Source organism: Lissotriton vulgaris, chromosome 7 (assembly GCF_964263255.1).
Source record: "Lissotriton vulgaris chromosome 7, aLisVul1.2, whole genome shotgun sequence".
Lineage (NCBI taxonomy): Eukaryota > Metazoa > Chordata > Amphibia > Caudata > Salamandridae > Lissotriton > Lissotriton vulgaris.
Window position 1 is genome coordinate 476,964,787 of NC_141695.1, and position 22,975 is coordinate 476,987,761.

General features: G+C 47.3%; 1 protein-coding gene across 1 annotated transcript in view; it reads right to left on the minus strand.

Moving 5' to 3' along the window:
* The window catches only part of LOC147701910 (cytosolic phospholipase A2 gamma-like), a 749,579-nt gene that overhangs the window by 180,987 nt on the left and 545,617 nt on the right, over positions 1-22,975 (minus strand). The gene's annotated exons all lie outside the window — the stretch shown is intronic.

Consider the following 22,975-nt stretch of genomic DNA (forward strand, 5'->3'; position numbering starts at 1 on the left):
GAATTCCGCTCGTACGCTGAGATTTTTAAAAGCGCATGTTACGTGACGAGCTGGGCTCGTCATCAGCGTGCGAGGAGGCTACGCCATGACGAGCTCAGCTCATCATCAGCGTGGAAGGGGTTAAAAAGAATTCTGACATGCAGACTGAAACATGTACTTTCAATACAAGCAGCATACATCCTTGATGAGCAGTAGCTTTACTACAGTGATGTAATAAGCAACTAGAGTACTAACATTCAACATTTATGGCAAATGTGTGACACATCTGAATGCCTTCCTGATGGAACCACAGTAAAAAACTGAAAGTATTTCCTATTGAGGAGACTGCATATATATTTGTGCATATGTGTGCGTGTAGAGAGAGGTAGAGAGAGGTAGAGAGGCTAGAGGTGTTGAGGTAGAAGTGTAGCGGTAGAGGTGTAGAGGTATAGAGTTAGAGGTAGATAGAGGTAGAGAGGTAGAGGTACAGAGGTAGAGAGTAGTAGACAGAGAAAGGTAGAGAGTAGAGAGTGAGTAATATAGAGTAGGGTAGAGAGTGAATAGTTGAGAGTAGTAGAGAGAGTAGCAGAGAGTGAGTAGTAGAGTAGTAGGGTGAGTAGTAGAGAGTGAGTATTAGAGAGTGAGTAGTAGAGAGTAGTAACAAGTGGTAGAGAGCGAGTAGTAGAGTGAGTATAAGTGAGTGAGTTGTAGAGAGTAGCAGAGAGTGAGTAGTAGAGTAGTAGAGTGAGTAGTAGAGAGTGAGTAGTAGAGAGTAGTAGATAGTAGTAGAAAGTGAGTAGTAGAGAGTAGTAGAGTGAGTAGTAGAGAGTAGTAGAGAGTGAGTAGTAGAGTGAGTAGATAAGAGTAAGTAGTAGAGAGTAGTAGAGAGCGAGTAGTAGAGAGAAGTAGAGTGAGTAGTAGAGAGTGAGTAGTAGAGCGTGAGTAGTAGATAGTGAGTAGCAGAGAGAGAATAGTAGAGAGTGAGTAGTAGAGTGAGTAGTAGAGAGTAGTAGAGCGAGAGTAGAGCGAGAGTAGTACAGAGTGAGTAGTAGAGAGTAGTAGAGAGTGAGTAGCAGTGAGTGAGTAGTAGAGTGAGTAGTAGAGTGAGTAGAAGAGTGAGTAGTAGAGTGAGTAGTAGAGTGACTAGTAGAGTGAGTAGTAGAGCATGAGCAGAATAGTGTAGTAGAGAGAGAGTAGTAGAGAGTGAGTAGTTGAGAGTTAGTAGAGGGTAAGTAGTAGAAAGTAGTAGAGGGTGAGTAGTAGAGAGAGAGTATTAGAGAGTACTAAAGTAGTATTGTGTGAGTAGTAGAGAGTGAGTAGTAGAGAGTAGTGAAGTAGTAGAGACTGAGTAGTAGAGAGTGAGTAGTAGAGTGAGTAGTAGAGAGTGAGTATTAGAGAGTGAGTAGTAGAGAGTAGTAGTTAGTGAGTAGTAGAGAGAGTAGCACAGAGTGATTAGTAGAGTAGTAGAGAGTGAGTGGTAGAGAGTGGTAGAGAGTAGTAGAGAGAGAGTAGTAGAGAGAGAATAGTAGAGAGTGAGTAGTAGAGAGTGAATAGTGGAGAGTGAGTAGTAGAGAGATAGTAGTAGAGAGTAGTAGTAGATAGTGAGTAGTAGAGAGTAGTAGAGAAGTAGAGAGTGATTAGAAGAAAGTGAGTAGTAGAGAGTAGTAGAATAGCCGAGAGTGAGTAGTAGAGAGTAGAAGAGAATGAGTAATAGAGAGTGGTAGAGAGTGCGTATTAGAGTAGGAGAGTGTAGTCAGTCAGTGTCAGTCAGTGTGACTCAGTGTTAGTCAGTGTCAGTCATTGTCAGTCAGTGTCAGTCAGTCAGTGGCAGTCAGTCAGTCAATGTCAGTGAATCAGTGTCAGTCAGTCACTGTCAGTCAATCAGTGTCAGTCAGTGTCAGTCAGTCAGTGTCAGTCAATCAGTATCAGTCAGTGTCAGTCGGTCAGTGTCAGTAAATCAGGGTCAGTCAATGTCAGTCAATCTGTGTCAATCAGTGAGTGTCAGTCAGTCAGTGTCAGCTAGAGCAGCTCTGCTGACCTGGTTCTCTGGCTCTAAAGTAGCTCTGCTGACCTTGTTCTCTGGCTCTAAAGCAGCTCTGCTGATCTGGTTGCCTGGCTCTACAACAGCTCTGCTGACCTGGTTCTCTGGCCGTCAGCAGCTCTGCTGACGTGGTTCTCTGGCTCTAGAGCAGCTCTGCTGACCTAGTTCCTAGGCTATAGAGCAGCTCTGCTGATCTGGTTCTCTGGCTCTACAACAACTCTGCTGACCTGGTTCTCCGGCTCTAAAGCAGCTCTGCTGACCTGGTTCTCTGGTTCGAAAGCAGCTCTGCTGACCCAGTTCTATGGCACTAAAGCAGTTCCACTGACATGGTTCTCTGGTGCTAGAGCAGCTCTGCTGACCTAGTTCTTTCCATCTAGAGCAGCTCCGCTGACCTGATTCCCTGGCTCTACAGCAGCTCTGCTGACCTGGTTTTCTGGCTCTAGAGAAGCTCTGCTGACATGATTCTTAGGCTCTAGAGCAGCTCTGCTGACCTGGATCTCTGGCTTTAAAGCAGCTCTGATGATCTAGTTCTATGGCTCTAAAGCAGCTCTGCTGACTTGGTTCTCTGGCTCTAGAGCAGCTCTGCTGACCTGGTTCTCTGGGTCTAAAGCAGCTCTGCTGACTTGGCTCTATGCCTCTAAAGCAGCTCGGCTCACCTGATTTCTCTGGCTCTACAGCACCTCTGCTGGCCTAGTTATTAGGCTGGATTGCAGCTCTGCCTACCTGGTTCTATGGCTCTAAAGCAGCTCTTCTGACTTGGTTCTCTGGCTCTAAAGCAGCTCTGCTGCCCTGGTTCTCTGGATCAAAATCAGCTCCGCTGACCTGGTTCTGTGGCTCTAAAGTAAATGTAAATGTAAATGTAAATGTATAGGCATTTATATAGCGCACTACTTACCCGTAGGGTCCCAAGGCGCTTCGACCGCTGCGAAACCCTTCCTGGCTTCCCTGAGAGATGGTCCCTTAATGGGTATCTCCAGGGTGAGACCAGGCATCCCCGGCAGTCTGGTGGGGCCGTTAGTGAAGATGAGGCAAGCTAATGCCCAGAGTTGCCGAGTGTGATCGCTGATCAGAGTGGGCACCGAGGCGAGAGAATTATCGAGTCCGCTGACCCTGGTCCAGAAACCTGCCGCGCCGGGATTCGAACCCTGGTCCCGGGCCGTCCTCTGCTCTCGGGTCTGCCGCCTCTAACCAGTGAGCCACACTACTTCACTATTTCTGCTGGCCTGATTCGCTGGCTCTAAAGCATCTCTGCTGACCTGGTTCTCCCCCTCTAAAGCTGCTCGCTGACCTGTTTTCTCTGGCTCTACAGTAGTTCTGCTGACCAGGTTCTCTGGCTATTGAGCAGCTCTGCTGACCCAGTTCGTAGGCTCTAGAGCAGCTCTGCTGACCTGGTTCTCTGGCTCTACAACAGCTCTGCTGACCTGGTTCTCAGGCTCTAGTGCAGCTCTGCTGTCCTGGTTCTCTCCCTCTAAAGCAGCTCTGCTGAACTGGTTTCTCTGGCTCTACAGCAGCTATTCTGACCTGGTTCTCGGCCTCTAGAGCAGCTCTGCTGACCTGGGTCTCTGGCTCAAGAGCACTCTGCTGGCCTGGGTCTCTGGTTCTAGAGCAGCTCTGCTGACCTGATTCTTAGGCTCTAGATCAGCTCTGCTGACCTGGTTCTCCGGCTCTAAATCAGCTCTGCTGACCTGGTTCCCTGGATCTAGAGCAGCTCTAGTGACCTGGTTCTCTCCCTCTGAAACAGCTCTGCTGATCTGGTTCTCTGGCTCTACAACAGCTGTGCTGGCCTGGTTCTCTGGCTCTAAAGCAGCTCTTCTGACCCTGTTATATGGCTCTAGAGCAGTTCTGCTGGCATGGTTCTCTGGCTCTAGAGCAGTTCTGCTGACCTGTTTCCTAGGCTCTAGAGCAGCTCTGCTGACCTGGTTCTCTGGCTCTAAAGCAGCTCTGCTGATGACCTGTTTCTATGGCTCTAGAGCAGCTCTACTGACCTGGTTCTCTGGCTCTAGAGCAGCTCTGCTGACCAGGCTCTCTGGCTCTAAAGCAGCTCTGCTAACCAAGTTCTCCAGCTCTAAAGCAGCTCTGCTGACCTGGTTCTCTCCCTCTAAAGAGCTCTGCTGACCTAGTTCTCTGGCTCTAAAGCAGTTCTGCTGATCTGGTTCTCTCCCTCTAAAGCAGCACTGCTAACCCTGGTTTCTCTGGCTCTACAGCAGCTCTGCTGACCTGGTTCTCTGGCAATAGAGCAGCTCTGCTGACCCAGTTCGTAGGCTCTAGAGCAGCTCTGCTGGCCTGGTTCTCTGGCTCTACAACAGCTCTGCTGACCTGGTTCTCTGGCTCTAGAGCGGCTCTGAAACCTGGATCTCTCCCTCTAAAGTAGCTCTGCTGACCTGGTTTCTCTTGCTCTTCCGCAGCTCTTTCCAGACAATGAACCAGGTACTTAGCTGAAGGGAAACTTTGCGCACCACCGGGTATTTGGTATGTTCTAAGCGATGGTTATACTAGAGTGGTGCTGCTAGGAAAAGGGGTGACCTGTACAACCCCTTGACAATGTAATGTGCGAAGCACTTACATATAATTTAGTGAGGAGAAAAACCTGCGCACACACAAATTAATACAGAACTATAATAAATTCTTTGGTCTTGGTTTCACAGCAACAACGAAGGACAGTTGGTAAGTGCAGCAATAATGTTTATTGCGCCAGCCGACACGTGTTTCATTGGAGTGAAATGCACTCCAAATCTTCAGGGCCAAATCCAAATGGAAAGGAAGGATAATCCCCCATGACTGGTGATAATTCCAACCCAGTCCGGGTACAAAGGATCTTCAGGTCAGGTGCGCCAGTTGAGCGTAGCATATACTTTTTTATCAGTTCCTGAGGATTGAACTTGTGCTCTAGGCGTCAAGGACTGCCAGGGTAGTGCTGTAGTAAGCAGCTGTAAAGGAGTAGCCTTCCGGGAAGCCTCAATAGGCGAAAGTAGCCGGCACCACCCTTAGACGTCGTTCAGTCTCACTTGCACTGGTGTTGTTGCTCTCTCCGGGTCTGGACCTGTTTCTTAGGCTCTAGAGCAGCTCTGCTAACCTGGTTCCTTGGCTCTACATTGGCTCTGCTTACTTTGTTCTCTGGCTCTAAAGCAGCACTGCTGACATGGTTTCACAGGCTTTACAGCAGCTCTGCTGACCTGGTTCTATGGCTCTAAAGCAGCTCTGCTGACCTGTTCTATGGCTCTAAAGCAGCGCTGTCCACTCCTGCAATCATCCTGACAGAAGAATGTCCTTATCTAATCACTCTGCTGAAACATAAGTGCTTATAAACGTATCCTGCTGTCAACTACTAGCATTCTAGGAACCCAATCACTGTCTATGCATTTGCAGAATGACTCAGGCATTGAGACAAGTAGTGGTACAGTCAAATGTGCACAATTTATGCGGTGCCTTAACCCCTTGCAGACTACTGAGTCAGTCCAGCAAAAGTCCAGGTACTAGTCATGCTTGTCTTGAATCGCACTGTGAGTTTGTGTCCACTCCTACAATCATCCTGACAGAAGTATGTCCTTATCTAATCCCTCTGCTGAAACATAAGTCCTTATAAACTTATCCTGCTGTCAACAACTAGCACTCTAGGAATCTGGTCACTGTCTATGCACTTGCAGAATGACTCAGGCATTAAGACAAGCAGTGTTACAGTCAAATGTGCACAATGTATGCGGCCCCTTAACCCCTTGCAGACTACTAAGTCAGTCCTGCAAAAGTCCCGGTAATAGTCATGCTTTTCTGGAATCACACTGTGAGTCTGTGTCCACTCCTACAATCATCCTGACAGAGGCATGTCCTTATCTAATCACTCTGCTGAAACAGAAGTCCTTATAAACTATTCACTGCCTATGCACTTGCAGAATGAATCAGGCATTGAGACAAGCAGTTTTACAGTTAAAAGTGAGTGCACAATGTATGTGGTCCCTTAAACCCTCGCAGACTACTGAGGCAGTCCTGCAAAAGTCCAGGTAATAGTCATGCTTGTCTGGAATCACACTGTTAGTCTGTGTCCACTCCTACAATCATCCTGACAGAAGCATGTCTTATCTAATCACTCTGCTGAAACATGAGTACTTATAAACTTATCCTGCTGTCAACTACTAACACTCTAGGAACCCAGTCACTGTCTATGCACTTGCAGAATGACTCATGCATTGAGACAAGCAGTGGTAAGTCAAAATGTGCACAATGTATGCAGAACCTTAACCCCTTGCATACTACTGAGTCAGTCCTGCAAAAGTCCAGGTTATTTTCATGCTTGTCTGGAATCACACTGTGAGGCTGTGTCCACTCCTATAATCATCCTGTCAGAAGCATGTCCTTTTCTAATCACTCTGCTCAAACATAAGTGCTTTTAAACGTATCCTGCTGTCAACTACTAGCACCCTATGAATCCAGTCACTGTCTATGCACTTGCAGAATGACTCAGGCATTGAGACAATACCTAAGCACTTTTAAATTAACTGAGCATTCTGTTTGCAGCACTGTCATCATTATAGTTACTAGTGATGTTCTTATAGAATGACCTAGGCACCAACACAAGTACACTTACAATATTCTGTGCACAATCCCTACAAACATCAAAGCAGATACATACTGTTGGTACACTCCACTAAATACTGAAGTAGTACTCATGCAGCATAGGATACCTCCCGTCAGTCTCACGCAGTTCGTCAATCAGCCATCCAGCACTATGTTCTTATTGTATCACTCTGCCAATACCTATGCACTTATGGAGCAGATTTACGAGCCCCCTGCGCCACCAGTACGTCACTTTTTGTAATGTAGTGATGGCGCTGGGGACTCCTCCATGTTTACAAGGAGAGGAAAAGCCACCCTGCTTGGCTTTTCCTTTTCTTGAAAATACGACCCATTCAAACACAGCACTTTGCGTTGAAGGGGCGTTCCATGGGTGTTGCTGTGTCTGTTCCCACACAACACCTATGAAATAACACATCTCAAGACTTACGAGAAAGTGTAAATCAGTAGATACGTGTGAATGGTGCGCCACCCTAGAGGTGGTATAGTGAGGCACAACAAGGAGAAATGTTTTCATTTCTCCTCATTTTTTCCTCTTTCACTGCATGCTGCATTCCACAGCACACACTGAAGGAGGAAAATGCCTTTAGTAAATGTTTTTCGTGCAGGAAGTAGTCCCTTCCTGCACAAAAACCATCTCCCCATGACACAGATATCCTTGCACCATGGTGCAAGGGTGCCTGCGTCACTGCATGGCTGCAGTTTGTGTGCTAGTGCATAGGGACCATGGAATTGCGACATATTCATGTAAATATGTCACATCCCGTGCTTCAGAAGTGCATCAGCGCGGTGCAGCTAAACGGCTTGCAGTGTCACGCTGCGGCACTTCCTCATAGATCTGCCCCAATAAATTCACCATACATTACTAATGCATTCTTTCAGTCTATCATGCTCAAAACATACATTCAACCAAACTTTCAGATATTACCATGCAATTATAGTTTTTTTTTTTAAACCAGATGAGATAGTTTTTTTCTGGTTTTTTTTTTCTATTTTTTATGTCGATTTTTAACAATGTTGTATTTTTTTGGTGTTTTTTAAAAAATTGAGCAAAAAAGGAACTAAGTAAACAGTTAGCTTTTTTTAAATTCAACATTATTCTAAAAACAAAAAAATAAAAAAATAATTGCATTTGTGGTTTCGTTGAGCTGCACAAATAGCGTCCACTGACTGTTCACCATAACAGATGATGGTTTTGCACTTAGTGCAGTGCTGCTGCAGAAAAGCCAATTCTGGGTGAATGTCTACTGGTGGTGCTGAAGTGGATGCTCCGGATGTGCTCGCAATGTCTGGTGGTGGATTTTTTGCTGTACGCCTCATTTCTTCTCATGCCAGATTCTTTGGATGAATGGTCCGCAGATGTTTATACATACTCGCTGTTCCATAGGTGTATTTCTTGTCATTGCCTAGCGACAGGACCCTGTCACACAGCAAGCATGTGAATTTTCTTGCGTAGACTTTTTTTCTCCGGCAGGAAAGGGGAAAAATGTCCATACCACTGATTCGGGCCTCTGCTTGGGTGGATCTTCCTCCAAAATATCTTCATCTGAAGAATGATGAGGAGCTTGCGAACCAGATGACATTTCTCCAATGCAATTTTTTAAAAACATCAAAAAAAATCCAAAAGCAGCTCTGGAAGAAGAGGAAATGTCTCTCATCAACTGCTGCAAACAGAATAATTAAAATGGTTGGGGTCCTTCAATAGTTACAGTGGGAAATGTTATGAAACAATCAAATCTTTTTTTTTAGGTCACATGGGATCCGCGCACTGTGAGCTCGCGAAGTGCGCACCCAATGCGACTTCACGAAAATATATTTAAAAATAATATACGTTTATTACAAGTAGAAATATATTATTTTTATGAATACCTTAGATAAACATTTGCCCTAATATGTACAATAAAGACACGTACATATCATTTTAGAACATAAAAAATTTCACGGGAGCCATGCACCCAGTGCACCACAGCACGTATATGACGTCACGTGGGGCCCGCCACCGCGCAAGCTTTGCGTACCGTAATACGCATGTGTCGAATGCACAGGAGCAGGAGTCGTGGACCGTTTGCATACCGGTCGCACACCACTTAACATTGTACGTATATGATGAAACAGAAACCATATGCGGATCCTTCACGACTTTTCCAAAATGGCAGCTAGAATATCCGGACCTGCTGCGGTAGGTACGCTTTGGGTGTGCAACTCCCCAAAACATTTTTGAAATTTTTTTTTTTCAAAAGAAAATTATATAAATATATTAAAATACAAACAAAACTAAATAATTAAAAATATTTCAGTTTTAATTTTTTTTGTTGTTGCAATTTTCAGAAAAATATATAATGTTGTTTAATAAATAAATATAAAAGGAAGAAATGCACAAATGCATGTTGAAAGTCACAGCTGAAAGGTGCTTGTAATGCGACCTTCCGTTGCAGACGAATAAGTAAATAACAGGAAGGGATGATATGTGAAATATTGTACCAGGCCAAGAATCAAGAGTGACAAGACGATACACATCAACACAGTGAATATAGGAATTGAAGCTCACATTGACAGCATTATAACAATGACAGACACCTATACAGATAGCCTTAGGACAATGCAAGATCGAATGATCAAAGGCTAGATGATAACTGATCATAGAGTTCTATAGGAAATTGTGTAGGTCCTCACTAGTATTAAGGCTTGACAGTGCTTTAGTGTTGAACTCAAGAAAGTACTGGGTTTATAGCTGCCAGAGTTGTTTCAACCGGTTACCTCCCCGTCTCAGTGGGGGTATGCAGTTGATTACAGAATATTTCAAGTATTTAAGGTTGTTGTTGTAAATGTAAATGTACAGGAATTTATATAGCGCAAATCACCACTGGTTTCTAAGCGCTTGCTTAGGGAACCCGTCCTGGTATTCCCCTGTGAGATAGCCCCGGCAGGGTATCCACGAGGTGAAAGCCAGGCATCCCGCCGCGAGGGGCCGTTGTGGAGATTAAGCAAGCTATTGCCCAGAGTCGCAGAGTGTGAACCCATGAATCGAGTAGGCACCGGAGCGAGAATTGTCGAGTCCATGGACATTTTAGGACTCAAGACCCCGCCGAGCCGGGAATTGAACCCTGGTCCCGGGCTGACCTCCGCTTCCAGGTCTGCCTCCTCTAACCAGTGAGCCACACTTCTCTACTCCTTAAAATGTCTGGGTACTGGACAATTTGGATCACTTTCCTAAGGTGTTGGAGGATGCAGAAATGAGCTTGCAGTTTAGTGCTGCCAATGTACCTTAACCCACACTTGCATTCTAGTAGGTAGATCTCATACTCTGTTCTGCAGGTGAGTCTGTGGTTCATGGTGAGCGGCTCCCTCCTGAAATTGGAATCAATTTGTGTGATTTTACTCCCAAATTTACAAGCTCTAAAGCTGCTGCTTTTGTAGAAACCTTTAACATCAGACAGCCAGTTGGATTTTGTGAGGACTTCTAGGCTACTTCTTACTAAGGCATCATGGATAGAGCAAGGCATGCCTGTGAGTAATATCAGGCCATTTAGCAACCAGGGGCCCCAGGGAAGGATTGGATTTATAAATCTTCCAGTGTGTGTTGATGATGGATTTGATGGCACATTCCTCTGTGTTATATGTCATGATGAGATGGGTGTTAACAGTACCTGGACTGTCTGTCTCATCCTGTATGTCAGTATTGGTGTTTGTCGTGGGCCTTCCTATTAGGAGTTCCTCTCTAGGTATGGAGTTGGCCCTGTTGGTTGCCATGATGATGTTGTGTTTAGAATAACCACGGGCCCTGGATCCCTGATGTGTCTCTCTCTGACATGTATCTAGGTCTTCAATGGAACTACAAATTATACGCAAGCGCAGCATTTCACCATAGGGAATGCTGGCAATCAAATGTCTAGGGTGAAAGCTCACGGCATGTAAGGTAGAGTTGCCTGCGGTGGATTTTCTGTGCAGCTTGGAGTGTAGTGTGCCATTGGAGATATATAGCTCCTCCAACCAACCCACATGGAGACATGCGTAGCAGGGCACGAAGCAGGCCCCCATGGCAACACCCCTGAGCTGTTGGTAAACAGTTTTACCAAACATGAATATATTGTGAATGAATGAATATAAAACTTTTAAAGCGCGAACTTAGCCCGAAGGCATCAAGGCGCAAGCACCATTAAATGAGAAACAGGATAAATGCATGGTGCTTGTAACAGTGAATTGATCTTTTACTGAGGAAATGTTTGCAGGCTGATAGACCATCAAAATGTTGAATGCTGATGTAGAGCGAGGTGATTCCTAAGAACATCAAAATGTAATCATCAGACCATAGGATGTCCTTAACCTTGAGAAGAAATTCGCTGGTATCCTTAAGGTATGTAGGCAGGCGCATCACCAGTTCCTGCAGGGAAAGTCTTCATACTTGGATATGTTTTTACTTTTGCGAGCCGATATGATAGGACGACCCGGGATAGGTGATACACTCTTTTGTACCTTGGGAAGGAAATATAGAACTGGGAGCACCGGAGAATCATTGTTCAAGAATGAGAACATCCTTGTTGCTTGAGGCCACCTTCTTATGGTTGGAGATTCTGTAACAAGTAGAGTGCTTCGGATCCTTCATTGCTTCCTCAAGGTACATATTTCTCGGTCAAAGTACGATGTTACCACCTTTGTCCGATTTGTTGATGATGACCTTGTTGTTTTTTTGCAATTCTTTCATTAGGTCAAAATATTGTTTGTTGTGATAGTTGAGCCTTGGTTGTTTGTGTATCCTCTTTAGATGTAGAGCTTTAAGTTCATCAATGATGACGTAATTAAAGATATCAATTGCGACCCTCAGCATCTTGGGGGTAAATGTAGAGCGTGGCCTAAATGAACTGGCAACGTTGGTCAAGATGTCAATTCCTTTATTACGGAGGATCTACTATGTTAAGGTGTTTTTGGGGCACGGATTCTAATTCCACCAAAGTGCGGATAATGGGTATATCAGAGACCAACAAGTTACAAGTTACAATATAAATATATTCGTGTACATACAAACAAACACATCCTCGGTGTAGTGACTTTCTGAAATATTTAATTGAAATACACGCAGGCTAAAGCAGTGAGATTTTATCTATCATTCGTTGACCTCACAGCCACATTTGACTGTGTTATTCACAGTAAACTATGGGATATTTTAAGTGACATAGGGTGGATCCCCTGTTGGTCCAGTTTTTGAGACAGTTTTACAGCAGGGCGACTGCTAAGGTACAATATGAAATCAAGGGGCAATGTACTGCACCGTTCATAGTGGAGAGGTGGGTTATGTTATGTTATGTTAAAATCAATTTGTAAAGCGCTCGTACGCCCGTGGGCTTCATGGCGCTATAGGAAGTATGAAGAGTCCGAACAACATAACACTAAGCTGACAGAGGTTAATGGTAGGCTTGAGAGAATAACCAGGTTTTTAGTCCCTTGCGGAAGGTGAGCAAATCCTTACTCTGCCTAATCTGCAAGGGGATGGAGTTCCAAAATGAAGCTGCTAGATGGCGAAAGCAGCAGCCGCCCTGTCGCTTCCTTTTGAAGCGAGGCACCTCCAATAAGGATTTTTGAGCGGAGCGCAGGCTTCTAGTGGGAGTATATTTAGAAACCAGGCTGCAAATAAAGGCAGGGCCTTTATCTTGTGTGGCCTTGAAGGTGATACAGCCAGCTTTAAAGGCAATGCGTTGGGAAATCGGAAGCCAGTGTAGCATTTCTAGTCCTGGTTTGATAGAAGACCATTTTGGCTGTTTTAGGATGAGTCTAGCCGCCTGGTTCTGGACTAGTTGAAGTCTCTTTGATAGGCCCACTGGGAGTCCCAGGTAGACGCTATTGGAATAGTCCAAGCGGGACATAACCAGGGCAATAGTGACCTGGATTAAGGCAGACTGGGTAAGTAAGTGAGCAATTTTTTTTATTTTCCTCATTTGGAAAAAGCTTGCGGAAACCACGGCACCCACCTGGGTTTTTAAGGACAGGTCCGTATGGAGCGTGATCCCTAGGCTCTTTACAGCAGTAGACTTTACAGGAGGGGTGCCCAGGTCTGCTGGCCAGTAGTTGACACTCCAGCCGGCTAAACTATTCCCGGGCAAAAGTAGTTCTGTTTTGCCCGGGTTAAGTTTTAGATGGTTTTCATTCATCCAGCATTGAATGTGTCTCATGGTGTTCTGAAATTCGGACACGGCATCAGGGATGTTCAGTTGGAATAATAGCTGTAAATCATCCGCATAATTGAACACCGTGACTTTGAATTTCTTAAGGGAGTGAAGAAGAGGGCGGAGGTAAAGATTAAATAGTAAGGGGGATAATGACGACCCCTGCGGGACTCCACAGGTGGATGTGTGCCTAGTGCCTGTAAAACTGCCCAGTTGAATTGCCTGAGTCCGGTCCTCAATAAAGGAAGTAATCCAGCTCAACGCTGATCCTCTCAGGCCAGCCTGTTCGACACGGTTGAGCAAGATGTCATAGTCAACCGTGTCGAAAGCAGCCGAGAGGTCAAGCAACACCAAAGCTTGGTGTATGTCGGCGTCCGCGTTGGCTCTAAGGTTGTCTTGGAGCGCCAGGATCACCGCCTCTGTTGAGTGACCTGGGCGGAACCCAGCTTGATTAGGCTCCAAATAGTTGGTGGTCTCGATGAAATTAGAGACACTCTTAGAGACATGGGCCTCCAATACCTTTGATAGGTAGGGCAACAGGGAGATAGGTCGATAGTTTGTAAGATCCGAGGGATCCTTCCCTTGGTTTTTTACTAACGGTATAAGGAGGGCTTTTTTAAAATCTGTGGGGACTCTGCCTTGTCTGAGGGATTCATTGAGAATAGGCAGGAGTGCATGTGGAAGGAATAAGCCTAATTCTCTAAAGATGGAGGGGGGGCAAATGTCATTGGGTGACCCAGATTTGATCCGTTGAAGGAGTTCCGACAATTGTTTGGGGTCAATCGGAGGAATGTGGTCTAAAATCTCTGGATTCTTGTGGCCATCTTCAATGGTGTTGCTGGCAGGGTGTAGTGGTATACTTTGTTTGATTGTGATAATTTTATTAATAAAGTAGTTGTTCAGGTCATCGCATAAAGCTTGAGAGTGTGCGATAGGTAGTGACGTACGCTCGTCGTTACAGAGGTCGTTCACTATTCTAAAGATGTCTTTAGTTTGATTGTGAGAGTGCAGAATTATGCCTGAAAAATAATCAGTCTTCCTCTTAAGAATAGTTTTTTGATAGAGACGACGACTAAGGCAATAGACCTCTTTATCTTGTGGAAGATAATTTCTGCGCCAAATTCTCTCTTTTTGCCTGACCTCAAGTTTAAGTTGTTTGAGGTCCACAGAGAACCATTTATGAGCCTCTTTGTCGTGTGAGCGTGAGAATTTTACACTAGGGGCATGAGTATTGGCAGCGTTTTGGATCCACAGGAAGAGCGCTTCATAGATAGCATCTACGTCTCCCAGGTTGTTAAGTGGTGGCAAAGTAGAGGCCAAAGTGTCCAGAAAGGCAGGAAGATCTATCGACCCCCATTTGCGAGTTTCCCCTCCAGGCTGTGGAGGAGTCTGATGTTGTCTCGTTACTTGAAGGGAGAAGTAAACAAAATAGTGATCAGACCAGATGCAGGGCTGAATCAAGATAGACGTTAGTGGGAGATTATGCGACCATAGTTGGTCAAGATGATGGCCTTTGTCATGGGTGGTAGACTGTGTGAACTGGATCATATTGATGTCAATGAGTGAGTCGAACAGTTCTCTGGCTTGGGTGTCAGAATCCAGGTTGTCGAACCACAGATTAAAGTCTCCAATAAGGATGGTATGAGGGTAATTTGTGGTAATAGATGCTAATTGTTCAGCAAGACTTGAGGGAAAAGTGGGCATAGGTTGTGGGGGGCGGTAAAGTAAAACCAGAGCTATAGCGCCTTTCTCAGTGTCGGTTTTTATGACTAGGTTTTCAGTACCAGGTAGCAGCAGGGACGGGCGACTAATGAAGTTATGTTTTTTATTGATAATTGCCGCCACTCCCCCTCCAGCTTTACCTGGGGCGCGATTTACTGCCAGTATATAGTAGTCCGATGGAAGTGAGGCCAGGATATCAGGCTGCGAATACTCAGTGAGCCAAGTCTCTGTGAGTAGTAACAGATCGGGTTTCTGAGAGGTAAGTAGCAAAAAGATGTCTAATTGGTGCTTCACCAACGATCTAGTGTTAAGGTAGATGCAGTCCAGCTTGAGCAGAGGTAGGTTAGAGCAGGTGGGAAGTTTGATAGATGCCATAGTGCGTTTGTACTTAGGTCCAGGAGGTGACATGACCTGAGATATACCTAGATCGCTCAGACGTTTGAGCGTGTGACAGGGGAGTGAGGGGCAAAGAGGTACAGGAGGTCTAAGGTCTAAGAGTTCCTGGGCGGTGTATGTGTGGATGGGTAAACGGGCAGAGTGACATGGCCCTAGTCCCGTGCGGTCACGGACGGGCACAGACGGGCTTACCATAGGCGCACCTTCGGCGCGCCACCGTCGCGCCCGCTGCGCCCGTCCGCTGCGCTCCCGGAGGCACATTGCCTCTTATGCTCTCCCTCGGGAAGCACTAGAACGCTGACTGCGTCCAGACTCCCGGGAGACACCACCCAAGAGGGCGCCTCGCACTCCCCTCTCCAGACCCTGATGGCCGGGTAGAGTGTGCCACGAGAGGCAACAATAGCCTGCACAACAAAAAACGTTAATCACACAAGAAAACGCAATTTAAAATGCGCGCAGGTAATTTTACACAATTTTACTAAACGTATTAAAAAGCGCTTTAAAATTGGTGCAAGATAACAGTGAGCTCTCCGCTCGTGTCAGGCTTTCAGAATTACACCGACAGACTCAAAAGCAAAGCAGGGTGCTGCCACCAACCCTTAGCTTCACCGCGAGCCTCGTCGTCTTGGCCCTCTTATGCTCTCCCTCGGGAAGCACTAGAACGCTGACTGCGTCCAGGCTCCCGGGAGACACCCACCCAAGATGGCGCCTCGCACTCCCCTCTCCAGACCCTGATGGCCGGGTAGAGTGTGCCACGAGAGGCAACAATAGCCTGCACAACAAAAAACGTTAATCACACAAGAAAACGCAATTTAAAATGCGCGCAGGTAATTTTACACAATTTTACTAAACGTATTAAAAAACGCTTTAAAATTGGTGCAAGGTAACAGTGAGCTCTCCGCTCGTGTCAGGCTAGACAGGGTTGCATCCTGGCACCGTTCTTGTTCACACTATATACGAACGCCCTAGAACAAGTGATGTGGAAAAGGTAAAGGATACAAAATATATCTACAAATGCCCAATTGTTTCCCTTCTCTATGCAGATGATGCAGCATTGATGGCCCACACACAGAAAGGTCTACAAAAAGTACTTAGGTATATTGTTTGATTCTATCGGTTCATGGAGACAGGCTGTTAAAAGTAGGAGTCTTGTTTTTATTAAATCGACGGCAGCCATGGCCAATTTTGCATAACAATTGGGTAGAAGGTCTCCAGCCCTGCTCCACCAGATTCATCAGGCAAAATGTGTGAAGATGGTTATCTATGGTGCAGGCGTGCAGGGTTTTCAAGATGCCCAGCCCATCCAGAATGTTGAAAACACCTTCTTAAAGTTTCTTCTAGTGGTCCCAGCTAGCACGTCTGTTTATAATTGCCACAGTGAGCTGGGCGCCCCATATATTGCAGACATCATTAAAGCCTGTACTACTATGGCACAGAATCTGGACATCTACCAGAACTGGTCTTAATCAAGATATCATTAAGGACTCCATGAAGCCGGACCAGGCCACCAAGATCGCCTGGTTGAAATATATCAAAAACTTCATGTCAGAACTTGAGCACCGTGATTATTACAATTCCCCTGAATCTATTAATACTGTATCCAGGAAGGAGTTTAAAATAATCTGCATGACCCTCCAGGAGGCAAATAGATACATTCTGGAAGCAAATAAGCCGACAGTACAACAGCTCCAATTTTAACAACTCATGACATCCAGGCGTATTTACTCTATGCAGGTATGATAGATATGTTTTAACCCAACTCAGACTTGGGATCTTTTATCGTCTGATTAGTTTCCCCGAAATAAACATCTGGTCTAAAGAGCTATGCCGCTGCCATTGCGATGATCTATCTGTGCAATCGTCAATGCATGCTGTCCTATTTTGCAAATTTAATAAAAAACAGAGAATGAGGTGGATCCTGCCAATTGTAAGGCTAGGTGGCTGGACTCTATGGCTGAGATACCCGCCACCCCCTCTCAACACAATCCCCAAAGGAGGGAAACCGGAAACAGTTCTTGAAGTTTTTGGAAGAGGGAGGGAGTGACCCTCCCGGAGGGCCAACGGCAAGGTCGTAACCGGTGTCAAGATCCCTAACCAGAAATACCCCCCCCCACTTGGGAGGGGCGACAGGACTGAGGCGTACCTCCAGTGCAACTACCAATTTCCCTTGACTTGACGGGGGCACCAATAAACTCGACGCCATTTAAAGGTCGTTCGAGGACTCGTGTGAGGTTATCTAGAAGGTAGCGTAGACCTCCCCCCAAACCCCACACAACTTACCACATCTGCCGTCGCAGACGTCACTGGCCCCGGGAAATTCCCCAGGAGGGGGCTGTAACCCCTCCTACCCAGGAAGGGGCCTTGACCGCCTTTCCTTTTCTTTCGGCGACCCATCCTTAGAAGGGACCGCCTCCCCGTTGAGGGGCCAATGGCCACCTCTCCCGAGCGCTCCCATCCGTGTTGGGTGACGCCCACTCATAGGGATCTTCCAATTAGTGCTCACCGATCATGACCTTACCGCCACAGGCCGGATAGTTGACCGGCTATCCGGACCCCCCACAAAGCTCCTACCTAAAGGTCATGTTTTAACGTTTTTAACCATGCTAAGAAGTCTCCTATGAGTAACTCATTCCCCACCCGAGACAAATGCACACCATCCCCCACATACATACTGTCATCACTAATACAGCCATGCGAAATAGAATGCAATGTCCTGGAACGGAACAACCTACTCACTTTGTTATTAAGCTTTCTAACAGAATGATTCAAAGCATGAATAGAAATAGCCCCTCGCCACACCTTTCGTGGGATCATATGGGACCACGCAATTATGCACCCCGGAACTCTCCTCGCCAACCAACTTACAGTGGAAAGCATTGCCTCCAGGAGAAGTCGTCTACCGGTGGTGACCAAATCATTGCCCCCTAGATGTACTATGACTATAGACGGCGGTGACCTCGTCCGCCCTAACAAACCCTCGAAAAATGTTTGAAACTGGTCAATACAGAGACCGCCTCTTCCGTAGAAGGACACCCTGTACCCGTATTCCCCAGCTACGTGAATCATGTCACCTGCTTTGAATACGTCCGCGGCACGCCTCACGTGTGAGTGGCCCACGACCCACACCTCCTTTTTCACAGCCGGTGATGTCTGACCGCTGGCCCGGTGTTGGGTCGACTGCATAGTCCGCCCCGCCTCGCAGGCTTGCGCAACTGAAAACCAAACAAAAACAAGAGGCGTGAGTACATCATTACAGCTTCACAACATGTGTAACCGCACATACCTCTTATAACAATTGGAGGACCAACGCCCCACTCGTTTCACTTGTTCAACAGTAAGACCCCTAGCTGTAGCTTCCGTAGCAGCCCCTATCCGAAAGGAATGGGTCCCAAACTCGCCCGGGTTCAAGCCCGCAGCGGCAATTGACATCGCAAGCACCCGCTGAAACTGAAATTTCGTCAGTGGGGTGGCGTCCACGTGTCTCAACAAGGTCCCCCCCCCATGATGCCACCCTTCGTGCTAGGTATTCTTCTAAACACTTTACCGGACACATGGAGGACCCGGGAATCCTGCGTATGATTATGCAGTCACCCATCCCACCTTGATCGGTCTTGGACCTGACAAAGGAGACCGTCATTGTCTCACCTCTGATCTGAACATGTTCCTGGCACAAACCCCCTGTCACATCCTGTTTGTTCCTTGCCACCAGTTCGCTTACCCGCATCGCCCCATGAAATGCCAGCGTAAAAGCGGCTCGGAACAACACTGTCTCAAACTGAGATGAACATGTGGAAGGGAGTGTGGCCAACAACCGGGCCAACCTATCCAAACCTATCGGGCGCCTCTCATCTACTCTGCGACCTTCAAGGCGTTGCCACCCACGCAGCGCTTTCTGTACAACGAAAGACGCTGTCGGGTCTTGGATACCATGAGCCCTGGCAACAAAGGAAATGGCAGCACGATGCCTCTGGGCCGTAGCCACCGATTTCCCAGCCCTACGTAAGGACATCAGAAAATTCACTACCCATTCCTCGTGGCCCCACAGCCCCTCTCTATCGGGCCCCAAAAAGGCTAAATAGGACCGAAACGCCCCTTCATATGCCTTCCTCGTCCTTGGTGCTAGACTCTCTCCCACGAGGTGACGAAGTTCGGGGCACCGAGAGACCAGAGAGCTTCGGGAAAGGGTGCCGGCTCTGGGTCCGCTGTGGGAAGGAAACCCGAGAAGGCCTGCATATGAAAACGAGACAGTGCATCAGCCGCCTGATTCATTACCCCCGGGACATGATTTGCTCTGAATAGCACATTCAGTTGCATACACAGTAAAACAATTTCTTTGAGCAGTCTTAAAATCATTTTACATCGTGCAGCCTGGCTATTGATGCACTCAACCACGGTCATATTGTCCGACCAAAAGATCACAGAGTGATTTTTGAACCCTTCGGGCCAGGTTCTCAGGGCCACCAAAATGGGGAAAAGTTCAAGGAAAGCAATATTACTTGTCAGACCATTGTCATGCCACCATGTCGGCCACCTTTGTGCCGACCATTTTGTGCCGAAGATGGCACCAAAACCTATGCTACCTGCTGAATCGGTCCATAGCCCCAGCTCTTCCGAGGACACGGCTGGTTTGTTCCAGACGACTCGACCATTAAAGTCCGCCAGGAACGCTAACCAAATGCGCATGTCCTGGCGGACCTCAGCCGATAGTCTCGTGCGATGATGGCCCTCCTTTAGGCCGACCATAGCTTGGGCAATTGAACGGGAGAAGGGGCGGGCCATTGGTATTACCCTCAGGGCAAAATTCAACTCTCCCACCAACTGCTGTAATTGATGCAGCGTAACTTTAGATCCATTTATACACACTCGGAGGGCTGCCCTGAACTTTAATACTTTGTCAGCTGGCAAACGAAAACAACCCTCACTGGAGTCTAACTCGATCCCCAGAAACTCAAGGCAAGTCGTAGGACCCACCGTCTTACCTGGTGCCAATGGCACACCAAACTGCTTCATTAACATACAAAATTCGGCCAAGGCCCGGCCACATTCGAGATCCCCGGCTGCCCCAAGGAACAGAAAATCATCAAGGTAATGCATTACATGGTGGAAACCCGTCTTCTTTGTGAAGACCCATTGTAGAAAACTACTGAATTTCTCGAAATAGGCACAAGATATAGAGCACCCCATCGGCATACACTTATCCATGTAATAACAACCCTGAAACATGAAACCCAGGAGACGCTGGTCGTCTGGGTGTACCGGGAGCAATCGGAACGCTGACTCGATATCCGACTTCGCCATCAGCGCCCCGGGCCCCAGGCGATTCAAAATGGCTACGGCCTCATCGAAGGATGCGTACCGCACCGAACATACTTCCGGATCTATTGCATCGTTAACAGAAAGACCACGTGGAGCTGATAAATTATGAATCAATCGGAACTCCCCCGGGTCCTTCTTGGGGACCACCCCTAAAGGAGAACAAACAAAATCATGCACCGGGGGTACACTAAACGGGCCGGCGACCCGACCTCGAGTAACCTCTTTCCGGATCTTATCCTGTACCACGGCCGTATGCTGCAGGACCGAAAGTTGATTTTTACACTTCTCCACACCCTGAAAGTCCCCTACCGGGATGCGGAAACCATACGAAAATCCGTTCCGCAGCACCCCAGCAGAAGTACGATCCGGGTATTCACTGAGCCAGGGAATCATCGCCAAGGTATCAATCGGGGTAGGTAAAGGCGCCCCTCGGACTATGTTAGACCTGTTTGGCGCCTCCTCTTCCCCCGTTATCACCCGTTTTGGCTCTGCACGTGGACTCAGGATGGGGCGACCCGCACCCACTACATTCATGTTTAAATTTACACGATCCCTGGGGTCTAGTACATTTACCTCTGTTGAAATTAAAGCACAACCCCCTTTTTCCTGTATTGCCGGCAGGTCTCGACTGATCGTCGGTACCCGTACCTGAACGAAAGGGCGTCCCCCCATATTGGCGGGAGGATTCGCCAATATTACTTCCTACTAATGGCATTTTCAACATACCTGTCTCCTTCATTTTATCCCATGTCAAAGAATCATAACAATCCCAGGTCAAGCTTTTATTATGCTCTTTAGCCTTTCGAAAAAGATTATCATAGCAAAACCAATGGTTACCCTGGTATGATGTCGAGTACCCCATGATTCGCGACTGATAGGTCGGCAACTCGGAAAGCAACTCGGGCCTACGTTCCCCCAATATCGACGTAAAGATTCCCCATGCATTGCCCCAATTGCCAATAGTCTCATTCACTTTAAAGGCGGCCATTTTTGCACGCCAAACACTCGGATGCATGAGGTCTTTCTGACCCTTAACATGCTCCACTTCATAATGATCAACAAGCAACGAGAAGATGTTCACATATTCCCCTGCCCAAATCTTTTCCTTAATTGCCAGAGGCACATGTTGACCCAACCTTTCTCTACGAGAGGGTGCTGACTCATCCCTCGCAATCGGCAATGGCCGCTTACCTGCACCGGACGCTGCCTCTGCGGTCGCAATCGTCCCTTGTGGCTTGTCAACTACTGCAACCGGCGCGGACCCCTTGGCTGCTTCCCGTTTCTCGCGCAATTGCTTCATAAGCGCCTGCGCCTCGGCAGCCGTGGCGCCCTCACTACTTTCGCCCAACCACGCTGCAAGTTGTGCTGCCAGCTCGGGCGGCATATCTTCATTGGACACCGGGGTGACCACCACGGGAATCGGATTCCCCTCCGCCGGTACTGGGGTTGGCGCTTCGAGCGGGGTACAGGGAACCGGGACGTCCCCCCCAGCTGGTCCCCTCCTTGGCCTCTTGGCTCTCCCTCCTGGAGCTGCTCCAGCCGACGGACGTTCAGGCCCCCCTTCCCCGTCTCTCTCCGCCACCCGCTTCTTTAGTTCGGTCATCTCCTTCATGAGGACCCGTACCATCTGTTCGGTCGTCATTCTCTTCCCGCCTTTTTTGGGCATTTCTCCGACAGAGTATCTGTAAGACAAAAGAAAGATTACAACGCTCAAAATTGGCTCTTCGTTCCGTCTCGAGCTCACGTGCAGCGAGGAGGTGCAGCTTCAGAGCACAGGAACAAGAGGATGCCTTCGGGTCTTGCGTCCCCTTTTATCCGTCTTCAGGGCGGGCGTAAACCCGCCCCTGCCTGCCCCGAGGGCGTGGCCAGCCGCTTCGGGCATACCAGCCGGGACACGCCACCCGCCCAAGATGGCTTCCCGGGGGGATCGTGGTACTCTGCCATACGTGCGGGGGGACCGAGTGGTCGCCCCTTTCCAAATGTCGACCAGCTTTTTTATATTACAAATTTTAGACAATGAATGTTTTACTTTAGCCTTTGCCTGTTTTTTAAAAGGCATATTGAGACCCCTTCATGCTTGCAAATGGGTTACCACACACTTGAAACTGAGAATGGTCACCCTAATCCCTATGGTTCCTAACACTAAATCGCAAACCCTATTTGCAATTCGGTAATAGATTTCCAATTTGCAAATAGGGTTTGGTGCATCAGAAAGTGCTTTTTTCTTGTCACGATTCGGGCCATTTGTGAGCAAAAAAAAACGCTTTGTACATCTGGCTCTTTGTGATTTCTGCTGTAAGAAACTTAAAGGCTTATGTATGAGATGCTAGTGCCACCAAAGCACACTTTTTCTGGCTCTACGGTGGTGCGCATCTCTCAACCATATCTGCGACACCACGCAAAGCCACTTTGCGTGGTTTTTCATGGTCTCATAGATATGGACTAAGGCAAAGTAGCACAAGTGGCTGCGTTGCCTTACTCCGCATCAGGGAGGCGTTCCATAGGTGCTGCAGTGGGTTTTCCCACGCAACACCCATGGATTTTGATGCTGCCCAAGATTTATTTAAGTACGTACACCAGGGGCAGCGACAAAACCTAATGCTTCCCCAGAGCAGGCATATGAGAAGAAATCTTTTTTTCCTCATTTCTTTCCTTCTACACAAAACAAGGGTGCCTGCATTTAATGCAGGCACCCTTGCACCATGGTGCAAGAGACCTTTTTGGATCTAGGCAGCACATTTTGCACCAGCGTATGTGGAAATAACAGGAATGCACCATATTTCATAGTTCATTACTG